The sequence below is a fragment of the Papaver somniferum genome, chromosome 10, assembly GCF_003573695.1.
Source record: "Papaver somniferum cultivar HN1 chromosome 10, ASM357369v1, whole genome shotgun sequence".
Classification (NCBI taxonomy): Eukaryota; Viridiplantae; Streptophyta; class Magnoliopsida; order Ranunculales; family Papaveraceae; genus Papaver; species Papaver somniferum.
Genome location: NC_039367.1, coordinates 110,507,618 through 110,514,613, shown reverse-complemented (window position 1 = coordinate 110,514,613; position 6,996 = coordinate 110,507,618).

The following is a 6,996-nucleotide window of genomic DNA, read 5'->3' as shown; positions in this document are numbered from 1 at the left end:
CTTATCCAACCTATTTTCATAAATGCTAAAATACCCCTGAATGATTAGTGTTTAATTAGTGTTAATTTAATTGATTAGTTGTTAATGATTGTAGTTAGGATTAGAGTTTAATTTAGGATAATAATTTTCTTTTTAAATAGATTGAGTGAGTAGAAAAAAGAAGAAGAGAAAGAAGAAGAAGAGGAGGAGGAAGTAGAAAAAAAAACCTTTTTTTTCTTTGAGATTTTTGTGATTGTTGATAGATGTGTGATCCAAATTCGAGTGAGGAAGGTGAATCTTCATCACGTAAACCTAAGAAAATACATACCAAATACGATGGAGATCCGAAGATGGCTTATTTGTTGGATTATGAAAATGATTTTACCCAAACTCAATCTCAAGATCAACTTTTTTCTCAAGCTCAAGATGATGACTTTTTTGAGTCAATGACTTTTTTTGAGCCAAATCCTGAAGATGAGTACATGGATGAAGAACCCAGTGCTAATAATACACAGGTATGGTTGTAGACGTTGTTTAATGTCCGTTTTGTAGCTTGAATTCACCAAAAGTTTTGATTTTTGTATGTAGTTCGGCGCAACAGAGTTAGGTTCGGCAGATAGGTTGTATGCCAAACCTTGATAAATAAGAACAGTTCGGTTTGTGTGATTGAAATATTTATAAGCCGAACTGTCATTAAATTGTTTTTGCGCCAAATAATTTATGTGGTTCCGCTTGAATAGGATGTGCTAATATAAGTTGAACCATATACAAAAAAAATTATGAGTTACAGTGTAATGTTCGGCTCACACGTCATACAACCGAACAAATATGTTTTGTTTTCAAAAATTTCAAGTCTGATGGTTCGGCTTATAATATTATTTCCCAATACGCCGAATCCATATGTGACGAGTAGTTCGGCTTTGAAAGTCAAACACGGATGAGCCGAACTCAGTAGCTCGGCTTTCAAATTGTATTGCGAATGAGCCGAACCTAACCCAAAACCCATGCGATATTGTTGTAGATTGTTCCTGAAATGGAAACTATGGAGGATCAACCACCGGCTGTTGATGTCATTCATGAAGATACTAAAGATCACTTCCAAACTGACTTGGTAGGTAATTTAATTTATGTTTTTATTAATTTTCAAGTATGTTGTATTCAAAATCATTAATAAAACTTAACTTTTGTACTTGTGGATATGTAGACGTGGAAAACAAAAGAAGAAGATGTTTAATGGGTTGAGGAACATGGTTTGAAAATCAATTGCGTCCTAGTTAAAGGTAGACAAAGCCGAAAGGAGCGGGTTGAGATGGTTTGTGAGAGAGGCGGGAAGAAAGTAAGCAAGAAGAAAAAAGGTGCGGTGTATATTGGGAAGACCGGGAAAAAATATAAGACTAAAACAAGGAAGATAAATTGTCCCTTCAAGATCGTCTTCAATTGGAACATAAATGAAAGAGTTTTCACAATGAATAAAGATATAGATTGCCGTCATAACCACCCACGTCCAAAGGATCTTCATGGACATTATAGAGCCGGAAGACTCAAAGCTCATGAATATACGAAGGTAGATAAAATGACACGAGCACGTATGCCACCCTCTAAAATTCTTAGCAAGTTGAAGGCGGATGATAAGAATAACAAGACTACGTTGCAATAAATCTATAACGCGAGAAGTACTTTGAGAAGAAAGTATTTGCAAGGTAAGTTGGTGATGCAACAATTATTGTGGTTGGCGCAAAAGAAGAACTATGATTGCCAAAAGAAATTGGATGAATTCGGCCATGTGACACACCTTTTTATTGCCCATCTGAAATGCGTAAAGTTGGTGTTATGCTTCCCACAAGTTCTCATATTGGATTGCACTTACAAGATCATTAAGTATGAGATGCCCTTGATGAACGTTGTTGGTAATACGTCAACCAAGTCACCTTTCACCGTTGATTTTTGTTTTTTGCATGATGAGTTGAAAGAAAGCTATGTTTGGGCATTGGAACAAGTGAAGTTAATCTTCCGGGAGGATGCTCTTCCAAAGGTCATGGTAACCGACCAAGAGGCGGCATTGATGTTTGCTATAAGGAAGGTATTCCCGAACGCGCAAAACTTTCTTTGTACCTTTCATGTATGGAATAATGTTAGGAAAAAATGTCAACCGATAATTCAACCGCTCAAATTGAAAGAGCTAGAGGTGATTGCTAAATTATCGGATGGAGAACGAGAAGTGAAGAAAAAAAATTCAAGAAAGCATATGAGGCTAACAAAAGGATGTGGGCATGTTTCTCCAACAATTGGGATGCTTTGCAATGGTCAATCACCGAAGAAGTGTATGAAGAAAATGTTGCAAAACTCATTGCGAATTGGGGCGTCAGATACCCGGAAATAATTATATATTTATGCAAGAAATTCTTGGATACCAACAAACATAGATTTGTTAGTGCATTTAAAAACCACCACAAGCACTTCGACATAACATTGTACTTAAACATCGTAACATTGTACCAACCAAACAGATAACATTGTTTTCTTCAAGTAAATAACATTGTGCTAAATTCAAACATTACTTAAAAACCAAATAATAAAAACCTAGTGTACTTCCATTTTAACATATTCATTCATTGAGCACGACCGCGTTTTCCACCACCACGACCTTTTTTACCACCACTTCCACTCGCACCTTCACCTTTGTTGATTACTCCATCCCAACGGTTGCAAAGATATTCTTGCTCTTCCACCACCATCTCTGCATTGCAATCAATTTTCTTCTTCATCCTCTTTAACACGTCTTTACCACCGGCCACCTAATTAAATTTAGTTACAACAAATAAGAAACAATATACAAAAATATTGAAAACAATTTTAAAAGAATGCACTCAATATACCATAGTCGGTAAGCCTTTGCAACATCTTCAACAATGCCCTTTGAGTTCTTCCTCGTCTTCGGATCCACTTCCTTTTATTTTTGCTTTCCCCTCTTAGCATCTACCAAAGCTTTACTTTCCCAATTAATTATTAAGGGATGTGAAATTTGGTTATACCAATCTATATAAGCCGGTTCAACTTCACAAGGATCGTCACGCAACTCTTCTAAGTTATCCCAACTTAATTTGTTCTCTTCCAATTTATCCCAACAATCAGTGGTAGGATCGGATCATATTCGGCATTCCATGAACTTTCCGTACTTTTAGTTCCCTTGGACCCCTTGGGCAACAACTTGAACTTTGATCCCTCTAGCACCGGAATCGTTTGGATAAATCCATATTTACGAAGTACTCGACGGGGATCAAACATTGTAAAGCCCTCGGGATAAAACAACGACCCGTAGTACATCCCCAATAGCATATCTTCATCCTCAACAACTTCATCATATTCTTCATCCTTTTTGTATGCAATACAACCTGTTCAACAATCAAAGAGTCTAACTTTTCTCTCAAAGCTATCAAGATTTACTTTTTATTCATCTTCTTATTTTCCTTGAAAATCCATTTGTCCGAGGTAGGGAATGTATCTACCCACTTGTCATCTTCCTTGGCAAATTTCAATTCCGGAAAATGGTCATATATCCATACCTACATCAACAATATGAAGGAAAAAAACCAAAACTCTTTTATTAGAATCAGTAGAATCGGATCATTGAAGATGGCAACTTTGGGAAACAGAAGAAAGTTCGACTTATATGGAAAACACAATAACAAGCCGAACCAGATAAGTTTATCAAATATAGTGTTATGATGCTTAGGTTCGGATTAAACAATTAAATTCGTAAAAGCCGCTTCTTGCAAGCTTCGGCTTGCAGAAATGCATTCACTAAATTGGAGGCAAGGGAGAAGAAGCGGAAGAACCCTAATAAAATAAAGTTCGGCGTAAAACTAAAACCTAATGTTGAGCCGAGTTTAGTCATGAAAATAGAACTAAAGTGTGTAAACTTACCTGAAGCATGGTGAAATAACCTCCAATATTTCTACTTGTAAACCTAGAGGCAGTTCCAAGTTGCTCGAATAGGAAAGAAAGGGTCGCGGTTCCCCAAGAGTACTTGTGGCAGCTTTTCAAATCCCTTAACAATTGAAGGTATTGAGCATTAACCTTGTTCCCACAGTTATTGGGAAATATAACACTTCCTAAAGTATACAACAAATACGCGGTAGCAGTGCGCCTAGATGTGACCTCGTCCATAACCATCTCTCCCTTTGAAATTTTCTCATTTGTGTCTCCAAAATACTTTTTCAAAGCGGTGAACTTGATTTTCTTCAACTTCTTTGTGCTAGAATCCACAAACTTCACCTCTTTAGCAGCGCAGGCAAACTCCAATTTTGTCTTCTCTTTTGGCCAACCTAGAGTTTCCCCAGCAAGTAAATACAACTCATCCCAAGTCATTTCATAAACCGTTGAGTTCACATTTTTCCCCTTCATTCTAAGACCACTAATCTTTTGTGCATCACCGGGAGTAATTGACATCTCGCCAAAGGGGAGATGAAATGTGTAAGTCTCCGGACAAAATCTCTCACAAAATGTTGAGTTTGTAACTGCATCAAATTCCTCTTGTGCATAGAAAATAGCAGGCCATAAACCAGAACCATGTACTAAAGCCACCACCTCAGGAGCCTCTTTTAAAATATCCCAATATGCGGCACTCTGGTGTCTAAGTACGCGTACTGCACCTCTGTGATCCGGAGTCTCAGAAATTATCTTCGCCCATGACTCCTTGTAGCCAATCAACACTCTTCCACCATCTTCCGGAAGACCATGGGGCAAACCATCCTCGTGTTCAAGTATAACATAATCATCACTAGGAATGTGCTTACCTGTCTGCCTTGATATATCAACTTTCTTTTTCCCTTTCTCTTGTTTTTGTTGGGTTTCTTGTGGTTCTTATTGTGGTTCTCCCTCTTCATCACCATCATCCTTATCTTCAAACTGTCACCCTCTTGTTGTACCGGCAAAGATCAAGTCGTGTTAATTCCCCATTTCCCTGCATGCAAGTTCTTAGTGCCACCACCTCGAGGTTTGGGAGTTTTTGAATTAGAAGGAGTCACTTCCATTGTTCTCCTTTTAAGCTTGTCTTTGAATTTTCCCGGATGGGTGCTAAAACAAATGATAAACCTTAATTAAATTTCCAAAATATATAAATATGATTCTACTAAACAATGTGATAAGTAAACTATAAATGGACAAGTTTATAGGAAGATATTAGCCATACACATAGTAAAGTTCGGCACATTCGATATTTATCAAAATGAGCCGAACAATGTGTCGAACAAGTTAAGTAATCGTATCCAAGTTCGGTTGATTAGCATAAAAATATTATAAGCCGAACTTATGGGTTCGGCTTATTCGATATTCAAAACATAACAAGTTTTCAGCCAAACTTTTCTTCGTTTGTAGAAAAACAATTAAGTTCAGCTACTAAATTTCAGACGAACACCACTCCGGAACTACCAAAACCAAGAGGAATCATCGATTGCATGTCATGAAATCAAGTTAAATACGAAAAACCAAGCAATGGGTTTGTGTGAAATACCTTTCTATGTGCAATTTTATGGAATCGGGGTCTATTTCTCGCTCTCCAACACCAATCAATCCACTATCCTCTTCATCTCCATCTTTTCCAAAAACCCTAGATTGAGATGCTACAGAAGCAACACCAAGATTCAGTACCGTATTTCTAGGGCATCGCTTAACACGAGGTGTCATGTATGTGTTTAATCGAGAACTTAATCGAACAAAGAAATTTTCAGAATTTTCAAAAATTTTAGAGAAGAAGATGAGAAGAAGAAGAGGGAGAGAGAAGGGTTTTTGGTTTTTAAAACTTTAATTTTTTTTCTTAAGTAACGGTTTTAGGATTAGTTAGTGGGTTAATTAGTTGGTAACGGTTAATTAGTGGGAGGGTAGTTAATTAGAGGATGGGTTAATTAGTGGGAGAGTTTTATGATTAGAATTTAATTAAGTGGAAGGGTAGTAATGTAATTTAAACTATGTAAGGGTATTACAGTAACTTAAGCATCACTAGGACACCCCTTATGATGGCATAATAAGTCTGTATGCCCCAAAATTTTCATGTATGCCCCAAATGAGGTTTCTTTTTTGGGCACCACTCCATTTGAATCCTCGAGGTAGGGGTGAGCATTTGGCGCATATTCTGCGGATTTAACCGGGACCAACCGTTCTTTTGCGAATGGATGTCCGGACCGTTCGTTAATGGGTTGGATGCGGGTTGTGCAAAAAAAACGGAAACACGGATTTCAACCGTATCCGTCCGCAAAATTGCGGGTGAAACCCAATCTGTATGAGTTATGGGCCGGACACGGGTGGGATTCTCAAATCCGCACGTTTACACGGTTTCTTTGCGGTTGGACTTCGCCATCCGCGGATTTACCAGCACCGCAGGCCACCCCAAGATTTTGAAAATCTAATGCCGTTGTAGGAGTTTAAGATCCTATATTTTCTAACTTAAATGTACGTGGCATCCTCAAAAATATTTCTAAGTGAATATATATATAATACTCCTTAATTAAGAAGGTTATTATTGGGGCGTCACATTCCATTAAAGGGGCGTCACCAAATATGACAAAAACGGGTCACTCATAAGTAATATTAAAAACCCCCTATCTTAAATAATTTTGTAATGACTAAACAACCCTTATTTAGTTAATTTTAATTAGATAAAAATTAAATTAATGAATTTTGTTGTATACTTGGTGAATTCTGGGACAAAGTTTTTGTGGGAAGAAAAACTGGTCGTAAAATAAACTTCTACGGTTGTAAATAATCCAAATCTAGACGTAAAATCACTTCTACGGTTGGAAATATTCCAAACCTGGACGTAAAATCACTTCTACGGTTGGAATTAAAAGGAACCTGGACGTAAAACGAGCTTCTACGGTTGAAACTAATTCCTGGGAAAATAAAATTCTACGGTTGGAATTAATCCAAACCTGAACGTAAAATCACTTCTACGGTTGGAAATAATCCAAACCTGGACGTAAAATCACTTTTACGGTTGGAATTAAAAGAAAATTGGACGTA